Source organism: Frieseomelitta varia, unplaced genomic scaffold, assembly GCF_011392965.1.
Source record: "Frieseomelitta varia isolate USP_RPSP 00005682 unplaced genomic scaffold, Fvar_1.2 scaffold_185, whole genome shotgun sequence".
In the NCBI taxonomy this organism is placed as follows: domain Eukaryota; kingdom Metazoa; phylum Arthropoda; class Insecta; order Hymenoptera; family Apidae; genus Frieseomelitta; species Frieseomelitta varia.
Genome location: NW_025109583.1, coordinates 937,708 through 962,120, shown reverse-complemented (window position 1 = coordinate 962,120; position 24,413 = coordinate 937,708). Strand labels below are relative to the sequence as shown.

At 32.2% G+C, this 24,413-nt stretch overlaps 1 long non-coding RNA gene across 1 annotated transcript; it reads right to left on the bottom strand.

Moving 5' to 3' along the window:
* Positions 1–467: 467 nt before the first annotated feature.
* LOC122538992 lies at positions 468–8,635 on the bottom strand. Its single transcript, XR_006308967.1, has 3 exons — positions 8,625–8,635; positions 5,935–5,941; positions 468–658 (listed from the first exon to the last, which is right to left on the bottom strand). It is a non-coding gene; the product is annotated as an uncharacterized LOC122538992 (long non-coding RNA).
* Positions 8,636–24,413: the final 15,778 nt, after the last annotated feature.

Here is a 24,413-nt window from a genome sequence, read left to right as displayed (position 1 = left end):
ACATTCGAAGAGAACGGTTGCCGTTAACCCGTTGGCTACGGTGAACTTTGATTTGGTAGGAGTTACAATCGCAGTGAAAACGGCGAAATTAAATATAAATAAATTTAAATTTAAAAATTTATATTAAAATGAAATTAATCTTAATTCGGAAGATTTGATCCATAAATTTATTTCGTTTACAATTTTCAGTTTAATTGAATGTCACAAATTATTTTTTCTAACAATTATTGATTAATTCCTTCGCGATTTAATATATCATTTAATAAATTTATTTTGATTTTATTTAAAGAATTCTCTTTATCAATAAAATCAATTTCTAATATAATAATTTTTTTAAGATTAATATTTCTCATTTATGAATTTTTTTTAGATAATTTGCATATATTTTTTCCTTAACAAGACATTTTTTATTTAATTTATCAATATCATTATCATTATGATTAAGATTTTTTATTTATTTATTAATCAATTTCCCAATTGATTTTTTAAAACATTTAGTTCTCAAAAATTTCTTATACATGTTATAGTAATTATTGAATTAATTAGATTAATAATTCGACCTTGAACATTATCAATTCGTTTATCATCAAACTTAATTTCTGGACATTTTATTTTAATTTTATTAAGAAATTTTATAATAAATTGAATTTCTGTTTTACTATTATTTTATGTCCATTTTTGTCAACGTGCATTTTTCTCAGAAAATATATGAAATAATCAAATCACTGATTTGCACTATTGTCCAATATTATTGCAATATTAATATGTGTTACCTGTTATAATGTATACCTACATTATATAATAATAATAATATTAATATGTATTAGCTAACTAGTAATCATATCTAAAAATATAGTAAAAAGTCATATATAAATTATAAGATTCCATCTAACACCGAAAGATATTAACTTGGCAAGTTAATATCACAGAATACATAGCATACAATCAGAGGAACATATAGCAACGAATAAAAATTTAAAAGTACATTTTTCTCACGAACATTCAGTGACAAATAACTCGTAACACGTTTCACAGTTACAGAAAAATTTTTCTACATTCTGATCGTGAGGTATTATAAGCAATACAAAAAAAAAAAGAAAACTAATGATTTCTCTCTAAATTTTCACAAACTGAGTGAGTCTTTAGTCATTCGTTATTGCAAAATTCTGATTATAATTGTAATTGAAAAATTGTAAAAATTCTAAAAAAAAAAAAAAAAATCGTTTATGTAATAATACCACAAGGATCATAATACCGTAATCAAGAGGATAGGTCGTCTTAAACTTTTCTTCGTTACTGTATCAACTGAGCATACGCCGTAACACAGGTAAAAAGCGTAATGTTCCGTATTAAATGTACCGGTTCGATCTTCGCGTTCGTGATACGAATTTTACGGTGTATCGAAGATGCACTTGCTAGGTGCACCAAATGGTCGATTAATTAATTAATACTTCGCGTTGAAAGTTCATTCGCGCGTTGCATAAGCTTTTCTTCGATTAATCAACAATATTCTTTACATCTTTCACCATTCCATTCTCGTATATTGCACTTGTACTGAAACTCACAAAAATCAATCATATTGTTTACGAAACGCGCAATTATTGGAAAATGGTTAACATGGTGCGTAAAGTGTGTATATTCGTGTGATTTCGTAGCGACTTGAAGGAAGAAATGAAAGTTTGACCCGGGAAAACGCGCTGCACAATCCAACCCTCAGGCGTCGAGGTTACACAAAATTTTCTTTCGATACTCTCCCCGCCATCGGTTGCGGAATTTGTCGAGAAACTTCTATTCGGAAAGCTCTGCCATTTTCCGCTCGATTTATAAATTGCGGAACGATATCGAAACGTAGTCGCGATCGTTCGCCAATTCCAATAAGACTCGGCACCTGGATTTTCATGAGGGGCACACTCGTCGGCGATCGCCGGAAATTGCTGGACGAATCTCGGCGAGCGTAATTTTCTGATTTGAAGTTTCTTGGATATTCAAACTCCATTATGCGCGGATCAAAGTCGCAGAGAATTAGAATTCCCTCTCCCCCTCTTTTATTACTTCCCCGCGAGGTTACGAAGTGAATTTAACGTTCATTTGAAACATTCGCTACACGGATATAACGTGTACACATGATTTCTGGATTTTCCTTTTTGTAGAATTTAAAATATTTCTTCATTGTTATATTAATATAATATAATACAATACTGTAATATTGGATTATACATAATTTTATTATGTTACATTATATATTGTATTGTATTATATTAATATAATATAATACGATGTTACTGTAATATTAGATTATACATAATTTTATTATATTACATTATATATATATATATATATATATATACTGTATTATATGAGCTTTGTTATTTGAGCCAGTTAAACTTAATAAAATGTAACTTTATATTATATATCATGTTATAATATAGTTACATTATATAAATTTTAATATATTATATTTTATAGTTTTATCATTTGAGTCAATTAAACTTTATCACAAAAAGCAACCTTATGCCATATTATAATATAGTACATTATACCATGTATATTATAATGCATCAATACTACGTGTATATTAATATTATGTTAACATCACGGGTATACATATATAATGTATATATTCAACACCATAAAACGCAGTGTTATGCTATATTAGTATATTATATTGCATTAGTATATCAGTATATAGTATCATCTACGATATATTACGCTCAATACATTTTGCGATAAATTGAAGCATAACATACTCAAATACCTCGTACAGGAACTGCCGACTGCATCCAACACGGTAAAGTCGCACGTGTCGTTGTCAAAGACAAAACGAACTATATATTACCTAATCTGATCAATATACCTTTGCCTCACGGAAAGGAGTCGATAGAGAAGCGATCGGTTTGCGCCAATGCGCGGGACGCAGCTGCCAAAAAAGGAGCAATGCAGGCTCCAAGAGGCCAAAGGTCGAATAAAACTTGGCACGTTGATTTGTGACGAACACACTGCAACGATGAGAGCTAGACGATGCTAGAACGAAGCGTAGAAGTCTATTTACCTCAACGTAATATTATATATCTCCATGCTTCGTTCTGATCGTCTCGCTCTCGTCGTCACAAATCAGCGTGCCAAGTTAATAAAATCGGTCGATTTTGACCTTTTCGAGCCTGCATTGCTCCTTTTTCTATTTTCACGCAGCGTAACACTTTTCTCTTTTTTCTGTTTTTAACGCGACACAAGCGACACACTGCAGTTTAAAAGCTTCTTTCCAAAGTTTCTAAAATTAGACTACTTTTGGTTGCTATTCGATGCCGGCGAAAACTCCGAGTTGATTATTTTCTAAATTATTCCAGAGTATTATAGAAAGAATTCGAAAGAATAGAATTTTTTCAACTTGGTCGGTGTACGTAACGTTTTAAGTCAGAGGTGGCTAACTGGCGGACCGCGAGCCGTCCCCCACTCTTTCCCTAATCGCTAGCGCTATCCCCTCCACTGCATCGATCTCTCCACTGCGTTGAGAGCGTGTCGCCGCCACGATACTCGCATTAGGTATATACCTAACAAATTCTTTAGTGCAGCTGCTACAATTGAAGAAGAAAGTAGGTTGTACGGCCGGCTATAAAACAGAGTGGGAATTAATTTTCATGGTGTAGGAACCGGCTGACTGACTTAGTAATTCGTGCGGGGAAGAAGTTCGCCGCCTCTGCCTTAAATGACGCGAACTTGCCGAGAGTACACGAACATGCTCGAATCTGTCGTATGACGTTAGCCGCGGAACACTTTCGACGTACCCTCTATTACGTTATCAAATGTGTAACGCGATGAAGGCGCGCGAAACGAATTAATTCATATTCATGCGCTTATCCTTGTATCTAACCTTAGCTCGTTTCTGCATCCTTATTCGAACTTCCTAATCTATTTCGATCAAATAGTTCGAGGTTTAGTCTCTGTAAGCGAAGTGTTTTAAGGAAATTACATGCTCGCACATAATGCTCGGGGGAGTTGGTATGTCAAGATGTGACGGAGATAGTAAAGTCTATTTACATACAGAGTGTCCTGCATTTTAGCGTGTTCTAACTTCGTCTAGTGTATTCTGTAAATAAAAATAGGATTGAAACATCATGCGGCGAAAAATCGGTGGCAACGAACGTGTCTGAGAATTGTATTAAAATTGACGCTTTTCAAGAATCGCCGCGAAAGGATTAAACTTTTTTCTGTCCATCACTAATGTGAATACAGTGAGATCCCTCATAAGTTACATCAGAATTTTTTTTTTTTCTTTTAATAAAATAATACGCATAAATCTTCTGTCCAACTGTCTTACGAGTCAATTCAATTATTATAATTGAAATAAATTCCTCTTTTAAATAATAGAACTAATTTCGTTGAAGAAATGACTCTTTCACAAAATATACACATTGAACAAGTGCTTCTTTCTCAACAGTTAATGCGAAGCTTTCTTAAGTTAGAAAACGTTTTCAATTCTTTTTCAGCAATTTTTCAATCATGTTACATGGAATACCTATAAATAATGTATTTCTGAATTGAAAATTATGACCTTTTTTTATATTTTTTGACAACTAATTGATTAATAAATAGTTATAATTAGCATCTGGAAATGAACTCAATATTTGATATCATTGAATTCCTCTTTTTATGAATTTTATATCCGCTATCTCCGGGTGAAAATATTCAAGAGTATTGAAATCTTCGAGGTATTGTTACATTTGTTGGAATTGCAATTTCAATTTAATTAAATATACATAGAAAAATACTAAGAACAGTTTTATGACTTCACCTACTAATAAATGTTACGTTATAAAATATTCACGTAATTTTCGTATTTTAACAAAAGCTTTAACTCTCGTGTAGTCATTTGTTAAAACCGCTGTAGTATAATAGTAATAAAAAAAAAAAAAAAAAGAGAGAGCGTAGCTATCAAAAACATTTATGGCTTCGTCACTGCGCGAAAAACCGCGTGGTAAAATGAAAAGAATCTATTCAGGCCATCGTGTTGCACAGAAAATTATTGATATAAAAGTAATTGATTGCATTGGGTACAAAGAATAATGAAACCTTATCTAATCAAATCTATCATTTGCGAGAAAAACGCCAGGAACTAGTAACGCGAATAGTTTCCATAAAATACACTACAATGCACTTATCTGAATTTTTCAACATATAACTTGAATATTCATTTCTCGTTGAAATTATTTTAAATTACTAGATACTGCACAATTATTAAATTGTGTTACCTTACTTTTGTTCCAACGTTTATGAATAACGTTATCACGTTGGATAAATTTTTGAGATTTTTAAATTGATAGATTGACTAGTTGCAATTGAAAATGATGTTTAGTTTTTTTAAAAGAAAAATATGTAAATAAAAGTGTTTAATATGATATGGCTAAGTTTGAAGTAAATTTCTTAGATTTTTTATTTTATAAAAAAAATTGCACAAGATTTAAAGTCACGTAACAGTAAAAATAATAAAATAACTATTGAATGAATATATCTTTATTCTAACGTCAATGATCTCGCGTTCAAATAAATTTTTGAAATTTTTAAATTAATAGTTGCAACCGAAAACGATGTTTGGTTTTCTAAAAGAGAAATGTATAAACGTTTAGTGACACTAGCGTTTAAATTAGATCCTCAGCTTTTTTATTATATAACAATTGTACGAGATCTGGAATGATACAATAATAATAATAAAAATAATAAACACATATCTTATCAAATATTAATTTGTACGTAAAAAGCAATAAGTGGAAACTTGTTATTTTCAAATTCAAAGGGTTTCATCTTCATAGAAAAGGAAATTTTCCACAAAATTCTCAATCGTGCTCGTCGTTATGGAATCTTCCTTCATTTAATGCGATCTGTCGAAGACCATTTTGACCTATTACTGTCTCCTTCGAATAATATTCTTATACTATTGACCCATTTTCTTCTCCCGCAATCAATTTCTTTGAAAGTAGGTCAGGTCATTTCTGTCCACGGACAATGGCAGAGTGATTCTAGCAAGATGACAATAACAACAATAAATTACACGATATCCATATAATTTGTTTTCTGTTTACTTGTTACTTTATTTACTTCGTTCGATTAGGACTTACAATATATTACTACGAATTATACTGAATACATTTTCCTCTATGTATATGGTATATTTCGTTGCACATAAATTAGAAATTTCGTCTGTTGTAACTGTTACGTTGTAATAATTATTACCACTTTGGAACTTCTACACTGACATTACATTTTATTACTGCGGATTTTTATGCACTTGTGCTTGGCAAATTTCAAAGTACGCAGGATTCAAACAACATGAGAAAATACGTAAAATATATAAAAACACAGTTCTTCTTATAATATTTAGTGTGCAATATAATTTTCTACCGATATCTCATTATTTGTATTATCGAAGATATATAGTTTAAAGAAAGTTCGCAGTCTATTTACTATATAGTGTGCCATCTATAATACGACAGTATGCACTGCTAGAATTGCATACATCACAATATAAAAATTTATTCTAGAGTTAGGAAGGATAAAGTTGAGCATTGAAGAAATATTGCAAGATAGAATGAGAGAGGATGAGAGAAGAGAGAGAGAGAGAGAGAGAGATAAAGAAAGAATGAAAGAATGAATAAGGAATCAAAGAAAGAAAAGAGGTAACAGGATAAAATACAAATATAGAGAGTACATGTAAACGTAAATGTAATATAGCTGGTGTTAAGAAATACAGGCTGAAGTGTGAGTGAAATGCGGGAAAGCATGAATAGAGGCGACATTACTTAGATATTAAACGAGTACTTAATTGTTAATGGTTAATACACTGATGTGTAAATCAGGTGCTATTTTATGATCGTGAAGTCGAAATTGAAATAAATATAAATATAAATACATATTTATATACACAGCGAATGATAATGAATAAATATGAAGTAAATAATATAATAAATTAATCGTATAATCAAATAAATGGATATAATATCAATTATGTGTGTAATAAATAATATAATGAATGGATCATACATATACATGAATGTAACAAATAAATAAATATATATAAAGTTATGTTACTTGAAATTGAATTGAATTTGCTGTTGAGAGAATTTTTTAATCAACGTGCGTTGCGTTCTTTCTCATTGCCAAGGCGTCAAACTGTCATTTTAAAGTGGAATTACTATCCTAATTAGCGTTTACAGTTATTACCGTTTCATTCTCCCTCCGTTTTGACCACGCATGAATTTTTTACCAGCTGCGGATCAGTGTCTGCTGACAGCTTCTTTCCGTACCGTTGGAAACCGTTACGAACATAAATTCAGAAGTCATAAAGTCATAACGGAGAACAGGACATTTAGAATTTCTAGTTAGCGCATCACAGCTATTTACACCCTATAACTCAACTTACGACCTGAAAGGAGCATGCAAACGAACCGAACATGACTGGAATAAATCAGATTAAAGTTAATCCATAAGTCATAGCTGACTCTCGATAAGAAAGAAAGAAAAAACAAAAAAATGAACTCTGACTAATAACGTTGTATTAATAATATTACAAAAGCGTAAACGATACGCTGCATTAAGATAATAAAATTGACAATCAGTTCCAATTGTGGCAATAAACCATAAATGACAAATGAACAATAACTTCATCGCAACTTTTTGTCGCGTTTTGAAAGCTATTTGATCGCGATGTTTTGGACCCACGCACAACTACGATATTACATAATACTAATTCAAAGAACCATACGCACATTGTGAAACTTCATACACGCGGTTTCGATTGTAGATTTAGTTAGTAATTTAATTAAGTTGCGCGCATTGTTTTCGTCATACGAGATTAATTGTGCATTTAGCTCCAGGCAAACTTAAAACCTCAAATCGTATTATTATTATGTAGGGTTTGATTCATAATAAAGATAAATTTAATTTCCGCAAGAACTTTGTTCAACGTGTAGTCATTCGTGTAACATGACTTTAGGAAAATAAATAATTTAATTGTAATAATTATAATTAATTCTTTCACCATTGTATAACGATATATTGGTTACACTTGTAAAATACGCACAACGTCCTTATGCTTGAAAACGACAAGTTTTCTATTGTTTGTATACTGTGCATCATCGAATTATTATTTTTTTATTTTATATTTTTTTAAGACAGAGCCGGCTAACTGGCGGCTCTTGCCCCTACTTTCCTCATCGCTAGCGCTATCCCCTCCACTGCATCGATCTCTCCACTACATTGAAGTTTCCTCTACGTGCACGAGCCCCACTCTTTCAGTTTATTGATTTCGCTACTGAGCGAAAGTGGGGAGATCGATGCAGTGGACTCGCCAGGCCGCCACTTAGCTCCGTCTTAAAATATAGTAGTTCTTTATTCGATTTTGTAATTTACAGATTTATATTATAATTTCATAATAAAATAATAAAATCATATAAAATTATATACGATATGTACATTATATATATATATTATTTCAATATACTATTATATATATATTGAATATAAATTTTATAATTATTTATATATTGAATTTCAATTTTACGATTGTCATTTAAAATTTTAATTTCTATCATTTCTTCTCCAGTCATACCAAACTACATCAGTTTAATAGTTACCAATAATATTCGCTAATACATCGAAACAAATATCTGGTAAATACTAATAATTGTAGCTACTACAAATTCTTGTGTATTTATGGAAATTTTGAAAATGCAGAAAATGAACAGATTATAGCACGTAAAATTATATAGATACTACTTCTATATAGATACTAGTCCAAAATATGATACTACTTGCAATTCCCCTCGTTTCTAGATAAAAATATTTTCTATCTACGTTCTATTTTTCAAACTATACTCGTAGCATGAATTTGCAAAGTTTTCTAATAATAAATAATAGCTTCAGAATATAAACAGTGTAATATTTGTTTATAGAGGGCGAAGAGATTCATCAGATAATACATGCAAAAATATAATCTAATTTTTGAATAAATAAATTACAAAAAAATTTAATTTTTGGATAATTAATTTTAGAATTAATGAAAAAGAGGATTCAGTAGTAATATTAATTATATTAATTGAATAAAGTATTAATTAGAATCTAAAACTCTCAGTTTTCAGATATACCAGACAGAAATGCACCAAACTAGTACAATAAACTTCATTCGAAGTCTTCGATTTTGTACTGTTTAGAAAGCATTGCTAGTTTTCCGCGACATTGAAAATTATTTTCACAAAAGCAATTTAATCTGTTCGTCGTTGCAAAAAAAAGTCTTCATCTTCGCCAAAACTGGCACCTGTATTTTACAAACACTCGAAACTTTCCACCGTAAAAATTTACAATCAAAAGCAAATTAAAAAAAAGCCCGCTTTCACGTTTTCACGTTCCTGAAATTCAAAAGGATCGTGGCACTCGTATTTATTTACCCTTTCGTATTTCTACTTTGCACGAGTTAATTTATTTTCGTTATCTTGTCTCTCTCTCTCTCTCTCTCCTTTCTTCTCTTCTTTTTTTTAAATTTGCCATAGCAATTTTGAAAACAAACATTGCGCGAGAGGTCGCGCATAGCGTGTAGCAACAAGAATATGCATTTCTCGTTTGCAAACAGCGTGCAACACCGTATCACCTCGTTGTAGGCGAGATAATTCAGCATGATTAATATGAAAGAAAGGATAAACTCTGTTCGTTCGATGAAAAACAAAGGAGGGGAGGGGGACGGTGGAGGGGCGGCGAGGTATAATAGTTTCGTTCCAAACAACGTTGAACAACGGCACAAAACGACGAAACAAATGAACGCGCGCGTTCATTCATACATACATACATACATACATACATACGTTTCTGCGCGCGCGTGTAATAATTAAAATCCTCTCGCAGCGTGCAAAGCTGATGAAGCTGTAACGACGAAGGGACAAAGTTCAATGGGAGCGGTAATTGTTATGACGACTCGCGCCGGCGATACGTATCTGAATAATGTTATTTACCCGGCGTTTCTGACACGTGATTGATGCTAATAGATTACGAAATGTTAAACTCATCCTCCAACTCGGGGATTTCAGATTCCCGGGAATAATCCGCCGGTACTTTTTATATTTTATATTCATTACGCGCAGCTGGTTAATTGCGCGCGCGGTGCTTCTCTGTTGCACGATGAAATTTGTACAGTTGAAAACGGAACAATCGGTGCTGTGGAAATATCGATGAAAAAAAAACGGGGGGAAATGTTGGGAAATTTTTGTTTGAAAAGAGAAAAGAGAGAGAAACAATTTACCGCTCGGTTGAATCTGGTTATTCCTGTGGAGTATCATTTGTTGCGTGATTAACGACTCTTTGTTATTTGTAGATTTGTGAAACATCCGATGAAAAAAAAACGAACGTTGCCACTGACGAGATAATGCCTTGAATATGGTTGATTGTTATCATTTTTAAGAATTGTCATTTGCTTTGAAACGAGGATGTACGAAGATATACGTAAAATACATGCGATTCAGTATTATTGTTGTTGAAACAAAATGTTTCATGTTTTTGTACAATGTAACGTGAAATAATATCACGTTATATTTCACTTTTGATATTAATCACTCGTGTTATTAATTTTTCCATCGTATTTATTATTAATCAGTTGTAAATATCGATTTAGACTCTCGATAAAATTTAGATTAATTATTATTTTGAAACAGTCATTTTTTGTTCGTAATTTACGTCAATTAGAGGATTGCTTATAATTAATTATAATTGTGATTACTTACAAGTAATCTATTATAAGATTATTTATAATAGAAGCAAAGCGTTTACGAATATTTATAAATCTTATGTGAAAATTAAAAAAAAAAAACACATATGCAACGTAAATTGCTATAAATTGTTTTCAATGAAATCATTCGAAATGTACTGTTTGTCACTGATACAACATCACGTGCAATCTTTTTGGGAAAATTGTCAGTAAAAGAAATTGACAAGTTTTTGACACTGAATTAATCCTAAAGTGAGGTCATAGGTCATAATAATTTTCATTATGTTATAAATCTTTAAGATATTTAATTTTATTTCGTGTTTTATATTTTTATCTGATGGGGATTATTAAATACTATTTTGAAATTTGTATTAACTTTCAACTAGTATTATTATTGTATATTATATAGTATTATATATATATTAACTTTCAGTTAGTATTATTATTGTATATTATATAGTATTATTATTTTATAATATACAATAATAATATTAACTGAAAGTTAATACAAATTTCAAAAACCATTCAATCACATATTTTACACAATATACGAACATGTTACAAAAAAAATATTAATATTTTTGTTTAATTATTCAGTTACTAGTTTATGATTATTATAGTATTAGTAGATTATGTGTCCATTAAGAGATAAATTAGATACAACAGGTCTGTCCCATATAGAAATGGTAACATTTTTTTCTTTTTAATCAAAAGTAGCCAACAGTAGTGACACTGCTCTTTTAAAATAAAAAAAACACGCATCAAATAAATTAAGCAGGAACACGAAAATCACACGATACAGTAATTAAATGCAACAAATTGAATCGCGTGCAAAACAAATTTGCAACAAACGGTTAGGAGGAAGAATTAAATTTTCAAAGTGATCGACGGCATGACTTGTTCTGTTAACACGTGCGCTCGTTACGCGGTGGAATGTTACACTGATTTCACACATTCATCGCTCTCGTTTCGAGTTGAAGTAAAAAGATTTTGTTCCCCGAGCGTTTTACTACAATCTGAACGAGGAAACACATCCTTGCTCGTGCGGGTAATTCCCTACGAGTTCTTTCTACGAAACACTTTCTAGCGGATTTTCTAATTTAAACTGATAATGACGTTCGTGGAAGATGAGCCAGTTGCAACCAGAGCCGGACAGCTTTAAGAGCGCTACGAACGTTTCGTAATTAATTGAAATAATAATTAATGTCAGTAGTAAATTAAGCGGCGGGAAAGCTTTGCCGAAGTAACCGACTCGTAACTTTAATCGAGTTTGCTTCGCATTGCACAAGGAGCATCTAATGATTTCGTAATTATAAACGTAAAATGTATTTTCTTTTCTTTTCTTTTTTTGCTCTTTCTTTTTTTTTTTTTTTTTTTTTTTTCTTTAGTTTTAACAAGCGTTGAAAACTTCGGTGCAACGAACAATCTGCTGTCCAAATTAAATGTGGTAATTGCACGTCGTTGGATAGAATTGGTACGTTTATGTGCGAAATAGAATACTAAAGACACAGGCATAACAAAACAGATTTTATTTGGCAATAACAGGCACGTTATTATTAAATAATCCGAAGTAATCATTTCGGTTGATCTCTGTTAACAAGAATGAACGTTGATGAAGTTTATAAATCAACGAGGAATTAATAATTAAAAGCTAAACACTTGACGTTTTTTTCTATAAAATCAACGAATGGTAGATTTCAATTGTTTGTTACAATTAACCCAGATGAATTGAAAAGTAAAATTCGAAACATAGTCGACAATTTGACTCTAGAAAAGTTGTAACTTTCATTGCAATTTCATTGGGAAAGAGATATGTACATCTACATTAATCTATTATTGTATCAAATGTAAAGTATAAGATATAATTTGAAAATATAATTATATACATATATTAATTTATATAAATATTATATAAATATAAATATTACTGAATTAATCGTGATAATTTAGGAGAACCTTATTCGTTCTGTCAGAGTTCATTAGAAAGTATAGTTACTCCTAAGAATATTTAATGAATTTTTTTAAACGATATATACACAAACATTGTTCATTCTATTAGACACCAGTAACCCACTGCATATTTATTAGTCATTTCACCTTAATTTTACCACGCTATGATAATATTTTAACGAGGAAAGTAAATTGAAATTTTTATTTCACTCTTCATTCCTCTTCTCCGTACGTAAATTCGATACAATGATGAAATCTGAATCCATTAGTGGGCACTACTGTGTCTTGCAGGAAATCGAAAAGTTAAAACTGACTAGAAAATCGGAGAATATCGAGCAAACAACATCAAACATTTACCCAGTGATTGTGTATAATTAAATCACGAACCAAGTAATTTACATCGGGTCGGCAAAATAAGCAAACGTTCGAGTACGTTTGTTCGCGAGAGCGCGAGAAAAAGGTCGAAAAAAAAAAAAAAGGAAAAAAAAACCGGGCACAGGTGAAACCAAATAAACTTGCGTATCGTTTAAATTGCCGCGGGCGGTGTTACGAGTAAGTGGGAACGGAAACGCGGACGTGGCGATCACATCGGGACGTTGATCTCGCCATTTAAATTATTAAAAGTTACAATTCACCGGTTTACAGGCGATAAATAACAGCCGCGTTCGTATAATGAAACATTTTCACCCGTTAGCTGCCACCACGCACCCGGCTAAATCCCTCCCACCTCTCCCCGTCGGGGGGTTGGAATTTATTCAGTCACAATTCAGAACACGCGGCGGAATTTATTTCGCGCTTACGTAATCGCGATATTTCCACCGCGGCCGCGGGAAACGCGAATCGACGAGGGATCGCCTGGCAATCGGGAGCCTTGCGCTGGCAACTGATTGCGGACCATAACGAGTGACCGAAACCGTACACAATACTTCGTCGCTTTCTTTTCGAACTCGTCAATATACATCACTGGATAGAAATTATTGAGAAGTAATAAATTTATTCTTTGTTTCGCCTATTTTGTTTCGCTTAAATATATAATTTTGCTTATTATAACGTGTTATGCTATAATATATAATATATAATATGTTATAAAACAACCAATGTTGTGCCTAATATAACCTATATTCTAGTTAAATACATTGACATTTGGTGTGTTTATTGTTATATTGCATTAATATTAGACTGAAGCTGTGTTACCTTTTAAATAAAATTTTCTACAGTGTCAGAAAACGACATTACTTAACCACTTGCGCTGACAACTGATTGCGGACCATAACGAGTGACCAAATCGTATACAATAATTTGCTTTCTTTTTCTTTTGGACTCGTCAGTATATGATATCACTGGATAGAAATGATTGAGAAGTAATAAATTTATTATTTGTTTCGCCTAAATTTTGTTTCACTTAAATATATAATTTTGCTTATTATAACGTGTATGCTATAATATATAATATATAATGTTATAAAACAACCAATATTATGCCTAATATAACCTATATTCTAGTTAAATACATTGGCATTTAGTGTGTTTATTGTTATATTGTATTAATATTAGACTGAAGCTGTGTTACCTTTTAAATATAATTTTCTACAGTGTCAGAAAACGACATTACTTAACCACTTGCGCTGACAACTGATTGCGGACCATAACTAGTGACCAAACCGTACACAATAAATTCGTCGCCTTCTTTTTGAAGTCATCGGTACGATGTCACTGGATAGAAATTATTGAGAAGTAGTAAATTTATTATTTGCTTTGCCTGGGCTATACTTAACACTAGAATTAAGGTATAAAATTGATATAGAAATTAAAGTGCGAGGCACAGAAAGAAATTTATAATAGAATAAAGAACACGAAGCTTTATTCGTATAGTTTACAAAAGTCATTAAAATCTCTAAAAATGCGACATTACGATACTGCAAAGCTACTCTTTAGGAAGGAAGTTATAAACTGGTCATTTTGGCCATTTTGGTAGTTCTAGCGTTAAATATGCTTGAAACTGAGAAAATGTTGCAATTTTGGGACAAAAAAATTCTCGACGCGCGTGCGCAAGAGTTTAAAGATTTTCGTCTGGAAAGAGGAAAGTACAATGATGACGAAAATTCAAAAAACCGTTTCATTTTCGCCTGATATTCAGTGTTCAATAAATTGACGAAGAAAGAAAGAAAAAAAGTCACACAGTAAGTTCCGAAGGAACTACGTTCAATTTTCAGATCCATTGTGGACTCGGTCGTGAAGAAAATTTCCCGATGTTTTCACACACTGTGACAACTGATAATATTTTCCAAATGAGTAGCGTGTCTTCACTTTGTCATATGCTACGCAATGCAAAAATATTATATTTCGGAATAAAACTTACGACTCTGTTTAGAGGCTTCAAAATAACCCCGAGTGCTCATTCGGCTAGGCAGAGCCATTTCATTTGAAAAAATCTTGTAGAGAAAGTTTCCAGGCCAGTTGCTCCAACAGAAACACGAAACGAAAATGTTACAAACATCACGAATGAAACCAATCGGAGATCGGTTTGCTGCAAAAATTTTGGCACGATAAAAAAAAAGCAAAGCTTATTTCTGTCGGAAGTTTTTCAATCCACGACAGAGGCAACGCAAAATTTGGACTTATGAAATATCGACTACGAGCGAATAAAAACGAGATAGGCGATCGAGCAAGGAGGCCCGACTGCGTTTCGGATCGTACCGGGGCTTTGCAAACACACGTTCCGCTGTTTCGAACCATTCCATTATGCTTCGCTGCCCAATTTTCGCGTCACGTTGAACTCATTGTCAATGAGCTGACATGAATCCTTTAGCGAGCGTAACGCTATTGCTTGCACGACAAAAATGCCATTTGCAAACGAAGTAATCGATAATCGCACGATGCAATGTTCCATCGAACAGGTAAGTTTTTCCACTTGGATCCAAAAATCACTTCCTACTAAAATAAATCCGTAATTTTTTCATTATTCTCTTATTAATTTGCGAACGCTCTGAACTATTGAAAGAAAGAAACGCTCAACATTTGAAAGAAATAATTCTCGAAACATAATGGAAGAAATCACGTTTGAATTTAAATTTAATTCAAGATTGAAAAAAATTAGTTTTCTTCTTGTATTGTTTGATGTTTCATTTAAAAAAAAAAGAAGAAGAAAAAAGAAACAGATGGGAAGGAAACTTTGGCCCACCCTGTACACCTGATCAAACGTGCCTGGTAATGCGAATTAAATTGGAGAAAAGAAAAAAAGGAAAGGAAAAAGGAAAAGGAGAAAGAAAGATTGGAGCCGTTTATGCCGGATGTATTTTAATTGAAGCACTACTGTTTGTAACAAAGGAGCACCGTCTGAAAGGGGAAAAATTACTTCGCGATCGAATGTCCTGTTTCCCCCTTTGACTTTTAATGGTAACTGTGCGCGCGTTGATTTCGTTTCCTCCAGCAACTTCAATCAGGCTTTATCATAATTCAGTTTTTCATTTAAACGTTTCTCGCACGTAGTACACACGGACATAATGGAGATATTAAATTTACGAGCCGATTTCGGATTTAGAGATTGTTGATGTTAATTATTAACGCGCGGACGCAACCGTTTCGGTGCAGCAATGCTCTGTCGATTCTTTTATTGCAAAAAAAATTTTTGAACACCGTGGCTGTAAAAGGGAAATCCCACAATCTTATAAACTACAAAATATTGAATTTGTTTGGAATTGTAGCAAAATTACTTGAGTCTGGACTTTAGTTGATAATTCTCATAATAGAAAACATGTATCTTTTATAAAGTCACATGAAACACACCTTTTAATGAATTTTCAATTTTGGTTTCGTCGGATCTCTAATAAAGAGACAAGACTGAAAAGAAACTAAGACCAGTTTATAAAAATATTTTGGATCTCTAATAAAGAGACAAGACTGAAAAGAAACTAAGACCAGTTTATAAAACTTAAGACTATTTCGTAAATTATTTCAGAAACAAGTATTACATATAATTTGAAAAAGAAACAAATCCCTTGTAATTTAAATAACAAATCATAGAACAAAAGTGAAAACTTACTTATCAATGTGCGAAACAGTATCATAAGCCGAGACTACACTGTACAGCGTACTTACCTGAAACAATAGTAGTACAATTATATTAATTTTCGTCCACCATATACTGTTAATTACTTAAAATAACTCATTTAATTAAACGTGGTTTTCACTAATTACTTGACAAAATCATCAATTTACCGCGCGGAGGAATTTAACGTTTACTGTTTACCTTTCATTAATTACAACGATACATAACATAGATGAACGTAACGGTAACAGATTAAAAATTATTTGCAAATATTTACAATTATGTGATGTAACGTAAAAAGAGAACAAATGAGAAGAATAATGGGTAAGAAGCTTTAATAAAAGAATGAATTACTGAATTTAAGTTATTGATCATTTATTTTGCTAAATAACAATCAAATTGGACATTATTTGTTATATTAAATTATCAAACGTAGCACGTATGTGTATGTATAATTATCAATATTATTACTTCAATATACTCGAAACGTACATGTATATAAGTCCTGAGTACAAACTATATATATCTAAAGTAAATCTAGTAATTTTGCAAAAATAAAAAAATAATAATATCCTTAAGGAAAGCAAACATCATTAGTTTTGACAACGATTAAAAAATTACAAAGAAAAAATATTGAAAGGATGAAGGTGACATCACTTTCATCTGTTGGAATCGTTCGCATACCAAATATGTATATCTCGCGTCTTGAAATGTTGAGTTCAAATCAATATTTGCATCAGAAAAAATAAATTGCAACGCTTCGTGATATGCGAGTATTTAAGACACACCAAATTTTTTTAAAACAAATTTTTATAATAATTAAAATGCAAATTTGCACGATGAAACGAATAAAAATTAAAAATTAATGAAACGAGGTAAGAAAATTTTCACATAATTGAGTCACGGAGTATAATGATTAAATAATATAATGCAATAATTACATAACAATAATTACATAACAATGTGAAGCAATTCAACGTTAGAAATAAATAAGGACAGAATAACGAAATGTTAAGTGGTATTAAATCAACCAGATCAAATATCAATGTAAACGTTCGCCAACAGAATCAACACAAAATTTTAATAATATAACGTAATAGTTAAACAACACAACAACAACTAAATGATTAAATAATATAAATAAATTAAACGTAATAATTTTAATTGATGAAACGTTCGAAAGAAACGAGAACGGAATAACGAAATGTCGAGTCGCATTAAATCAACGTAGACGTTCCTACAAAAGGTGGCGTCGCCAGGGAGAACCCCCTGAATCAACACTGAAATTCTCCAAACTTTTTATTTAACCACTTCGTCTACGTAAATACATCCCCCGAACCGACTTCCACTGTCCCAGCATCTACAAACAGCAGACTCGCTCCACAGGAAAGCATTATCAGGAAGCGTCATCTTTCATTTTCCTTTCTCCCTGCCACTCTAACCCTGTCCTCCTTTCCATTACACTCCTCTCCATCACAGCGACGAAAATCTGAGTGCGTCCTCAGCCACCGCTGTTAACCGCGGCCAGGCAAACCGTGATTCTTCGGGGCCCGGACAGATGCGACGAAATTCAAAGCGGTGAACACCGCGAACGTCAACGAAACGTCGTCGCTGGCTCTCGCCGCCGCGAGACGCGGGTCATTGTCTGTTATTCGTCTTCGGAGGACAAACGAGAGGGAAACAGGTATCGCAAGCAACGAAGATGAATTGCCGCGGTCGGGAGCCGCATCTGGTTCACCTAGCTGGGCCATCTCACCCGCTCAGGAGTCTCTCGGCTCATATCGCGATAGGTACGTACCTATGTACGTATCAACCGCCGTGCCGTTTTATGTCACTCTGTTGCTGCGTTCAAGCACTGCATCAACAGAGACAAATGGCGTCGTTCTGATTAGCCTCTTGCAATATTCTTTCCAATACTCTTGCGTATTATAAGCGTTATCCAATGCAATTGTAATCTTGCCTCCTGACATGAAACACGTCGAAACGTTATAGGTGCAATTTATTATATATGTAATATAAATTATTATAATATAAATATAAGTTACATATATATATATATATAATAAATTACACCGTTATAAGTTATATATGTAACTTATTATATTAATTTTATTATGTATATATAATATATTATATATATTAATGTTCGATAATTTAAAGGAATTAAATTTGAATGAAAGTTTTACTGAACTGCAATTTTTGTTGGATGACTACGTTCTTCGTGAATCACATGGTTACCTAAACGGAGATTATCCTAACAAACGATAGAGTAGATTGTTTAATTAGGGTAACGAAAACTTTGATAAGATTCACGAGGACGCGACACTCGCATCTCTTGCCCTTTGTCTCTTTATGCAAAATGTACAGAGTTTAAATATAAATATAATTACTTGTATGTTGTATTTATATAGAATATAAATACTTTCTACAAAGTATTTATATATAGTATGCAATAATACATATATGCTAATGATTTATTGCATATAATTATATAAAATATAAATCATTTATTCACCGGTCTCTTCATATATCCAACAACGAAGCATCAAATGAAATAATTATTTGGACGAAAGAAATATTGCAACTGCGACATTCTTTCAGGTCAAACAAACACTGAAACGTTATTTAAAATTTATACCTATTGAAGCTCAATTCGAAGAGGCGAAATTTAAATCTCGACTGAAGATTTCACAAAATCTGCAATCTGCTTTTTTCAAAAACCATCGAGACGACAACTTGTAGTACTCTATACGAGAGATGGCTAACTGGCGGCTCTTGCCCCTCCTCCCACTTTCCTGATCGCTAGCGCAATCCCCTCCACTGCGTTGTTGAGAGTGTCGCGGCTGTAACGACGAGTCACCATGAATCACATATTGACTATAACAACGACTCATCCACCAACAAAACAACGATAACAATATCCCACCNTCAGTTCCATTCCGCCAACCAAACGTAAGTGTTTAATTTATTGTATTATTTTATAAATAAAAGTTACGCTGGAATACTACGGTATTCCGGCTCATGTAAAAAAAGTGTTCTATTCAAATCCTGCGTAACAGCGGCCACAGTACCCGCATTAGGCACACATGTATACGTATAAATTGTTTTCTTTACCGTAGTTGTCAAAGCTAATATTAGAACTACCGACGACCGAACCATAAAATAAAATTTTCATCAGAGGTATTAGAGTGAAAAATAATAGAAAAATATTATAGTAACAATACTTGGTAACTTGCACAAGCTTTTGTTTATATTTATACTCGTATTGTAGCTTTTGTTTACATTTATATTTATATTGCAAGTTTGTATTTATATTTATATTCACATTATAAGCCTTTGTTTATATTTATATTTATGTTTATGTTTATACTGTGTATATTTTACAAAGGATCATTTAAATCTCTACTTTAATCTCTAAATGCACCGTTTCGTATCAACAAAATTTCTAACGAAAATTACAAATTGTTCATTTTGACCATTTTGGTAGCTCTACCCTACTAAGGAACGATAGTAGTTTGTATGATCCGCTGCGAAACAGAGTGGGAACTAATATTCATGGTGAATGAACCGACAGACGGAGTGAGGAGTTCCTCGTACAGCCTACGGCTGAAGAAATTTGTCGTCTCTGCTTTATACCACTTTATATTGTAAGACAAGGAGCTAAGAATCCTCGATATTCCTCTTTGTCGTTGTGGATTTATTTGTCGCCTTGTTCCGTTTCGCGTCCCATTTCGTACCGTCTTTTCCTCGCCGCGTCTTTGCGACTGCAGCAGTCAGTGCAATCAGCGTATAATCCCGATCGTTTGACAGAAGGAGGTGGCACAGACACGCCGTGCCGGAGGTTTGTTTTTCTCTGTCGTAGGACTCGATGAATTTTAATGAGGCCGGACTGGTTTCCAGCGGAAAAGCGCGCCGAGTCTCAACCACGCATTTTTTTTTTTTTTTTTTTTTTTTTATTATTATTCACTCCTGGCTAACCGAATTTCTTAACACCGGAAAGAATAAAAAGCGGCGTATAAGGCGAACGACTGCGGTGGCTAACGACGTTTATGATAATCGACGCGGCGACCTCGAAAGACGCTTTTACGACGTAATCGTTCGATAATTGTACTTTCTGCATAAATACGACCGTGATGGAAATATTGGATAATATCGAAGATGGAAATATTAGATAATATCGAACGCTTCGGTGGGAGAAAAAATAAAAATATATTCGAGGAGATGGTCATTGGATACCGTCGTTTTATGTTGATTGGCGATGAATCATAGTCGACTGTTGGTGATATATTTGTACAAGTTATTGCGAAATCGACGTATTAAAATGATCTCTGCCATCTCGAGATAATTGTCATTCAGAGTTGTGATTATAAATGGAAAATGTGAATTTTCATTAAGAGGTTGTTAACAAATATGAAATGACGAAGAGTTAAAGGATGTAAATAAATAAAGAATGTCAACAGAGCAACGAAAGAAAATAACAGTGTAAAATAAGCAAACTGTTTGAATTTTAAATTTATTTGAATAATTTTTATACATTTAAAATTTTACTCGCGCATCAATTGAACACTGAAACACTCTAATGCAGCAGAGTAACAAATATTTAATTCATTATTATTAAATAATATTCAAAAAATAATTTATTACTTTTTTTATACTGTTCGTACGTGTAGTTAAATATGAAGGGATAAAGAATAAGAATTTACAAAATAAAGAACATGAACAAAAAGAAATAACAATATAGAACAAGCGAACTATTTGAATTTCGAGTTTATTGTTACATTTGAAATTTTATTCGCGCATCGATCAAACAATGGTGAAAAGTAACAAATATTTAATTTATTATTATTTATCTAAAAAATAATTTACCATACTACTATTTGTATTTGTATCTGAATATTACTTACACATTAATACACATTGATATTCGCATAAAATTTAATAATCTGAAGTACGTTTTCCAAAAATTGATAAATTCATTTTGTCATTTGGAAGAGCATCGTAAACGTTCAACATAATTCAATCACTTTATATTTCTAGTAATTTAAAAGTGTTAAACACAATGTCGAATATTCTAGAAATTTTTTGAAATCACTTCTCCCTTTCATAATACGTCAAAACGTAAGTAATTCACGTTTCCATGTACAGAGAAATTTCCTTAAAAGATTAAGCGTCGCGCAAAATAACAGCTGCGCGAGTGTTTCAGCGTTTCGTTAAACGAGATGCATACAGTCGGGTCTTTCTCTCAAAAAAAAAAAAAAAAAAAAAGAAAAAAACATTTAAAAGGCAATTTATCGCTAGAAAGTGGAACGACTTGGTGACAGCTAAAAAATTGCTTTCTCGTAATAGCTTTTGTTGAAGGCGTTGGTGCTGAATCCACGGTGGTGGTGAGATTTTTCGAGAGGACGAAACAGCTCTCGAGAGAAGGAGTTATTGAAAGGAATGAAACGTTGTACATCCCTCGGAATAATATCGCTCCGCTCAGAATGTGATATAGCGATCGTGAGACGATACTTTCCACTCGCGTCAATTCTCACAATTAATAGCAATCGACGTCTCTCTCGCAAGCTCTCACGATAGTCAAAGTAAATATTTGCGAATAAACATCTGCGCAACAAGAAGACGAGGCACTCGGGAGACAAGGAATTTCCTGTGACACGTCTCTTACGAGAGCAGACAGTTTGTTTGGCTTTCTTTCGCACATTATATCTAACAATTCGATACGTTACGATCGGAAAAATACGAGAGAAATTCTCTTAATAAAATAGACCAAAAAAAAGCACAAAAATAGAAAAACATTCTCATAATAAAGTATTGATTATGCTTTTCAATTTGGACAATTACATTCGGCTATTTTGTTAAAGCTGAAAGTTAATCGCTTTAATGCGTTTTAATATATTTTGACGAAATAAACGAAATAAAAAATATCCATTTGGAAAAAGAAATATATGAAACTGTAATTCTCCATGATTGATTTCAGAACACAGAGTCCTTGGAATATTTATTTAATTCGACGATGGTTCTCGTAATTTTGTTTGCTGTTAGAAAAAGAGTGGAAGGAACACACGTGGTTAAATTTCTTTTCCACGTATTTAATTCCTCTTTTAGTATCAATGACTTTCAGCAACGAAATTATTATTGAAATTTTTCGATAAAAATCCAACAGTCATATCGTTCTATAGCAGTATAGTATTTACTTTTAATTTTAGTCACATAGTCAATTTAGAGAGACACTGATAGGCGATAGAAACCCAAATAGACTGAGCGATAACTGTATCTCTCGTGTATACAATAAAACAATCTGTTGCTGTCGCTTTCATATAAACAAAAAAAAAAACAAAAAAAAAAAAAAGAAACAAAAATTGCCACAAAGATACAGAAAACAAATATCACGACACTAAAATCAAAGTGGACACTCCTATGTGTACTTGTCATTATCTCCGTGAAAGAATCACTCTCAGTGTCGTACAATTGGGAGATCAATCTGGATCGTGTATATATGTATACATAGTTCACCAAGGTGCTTCTTGGATAGAAGATTTTAATTAACGAGTGATATTTGGAGTCACAAATCACCTAATAATTTTTGTACTCATTTCAATTTCATTTTTATTTCATTATTACAATTATTATTAATTTCACTTTGTATTTTACATTTTCATCGGCAGAAATTAACGATAAAATTGGACCACTCAGGAGTTAAAGAATTTGAACGTTTCGAAGTCGATCGAAAAAGGGATCTCGATCTTTGTATTTTTCCAACTTCTTTTTCAAATACGCAACAACTGTAATTCTTATTATTCCACGCAGTTATAATGTTCGTAATTTTGTAATTTGTAGTAATGATCATTTTTACTTTTACACGCAATCATAATATTTTCGATTGTTATGCAAATGACGGTGGATTGTACTTGGACAGCTTTGCATTCCGAAGGCACGTAAATACTTGTCCCTTTGTGAAAGAACCTTTATCATTAATCGAATTAAACGTAGCGAATAATTGCATTTCCGTTCGGGTAAGCGCATTTTTCGAATAATTGGATAACATTATTTTCACGTGCGCAAAGTTTCACAAATGTTAATACTAATATTAAACGAATAGCAAATAAATATTATATTATATCACATATTATAGCGCGGCTGTCTCTTTCACTTTCCAAATCTTGCGTCTCGATCTTCGGAAGAAATAATCCTTCGATCTTTCAGTAATCGATGTTTCGATAATCGATCAATATTCTGATAACTAACATAATATAATTATTAGTTATATTATAATTATATTATATCATAATAATAATATTTATTATATTATAATATTACCCATAAGTAATGTTTTTGATACTGTACGAAATTTTATTTTATTTAAGAGTTAATACAGTTTTAATCTATAGTATAATTTAACAATAAACACACTAAATATCAATATATTTAACTAGAGTATATGTTATGGTGTAATAAATTAAATTAGTCGTCACTAGATGACAATGTTTATCAAATTTGAAAAAAAAACGACATTATTTATGGATACCCCTCATATTTATTATCATATTTATATTATATTATATTTGTCACATTAATATAATAATTATAATTAACGTATATAAACACAGACGTTCTTGTTATTATATCATTATTCGAACGAAGAACGTGAACGTTATACGAACTGCAGTTAATTAA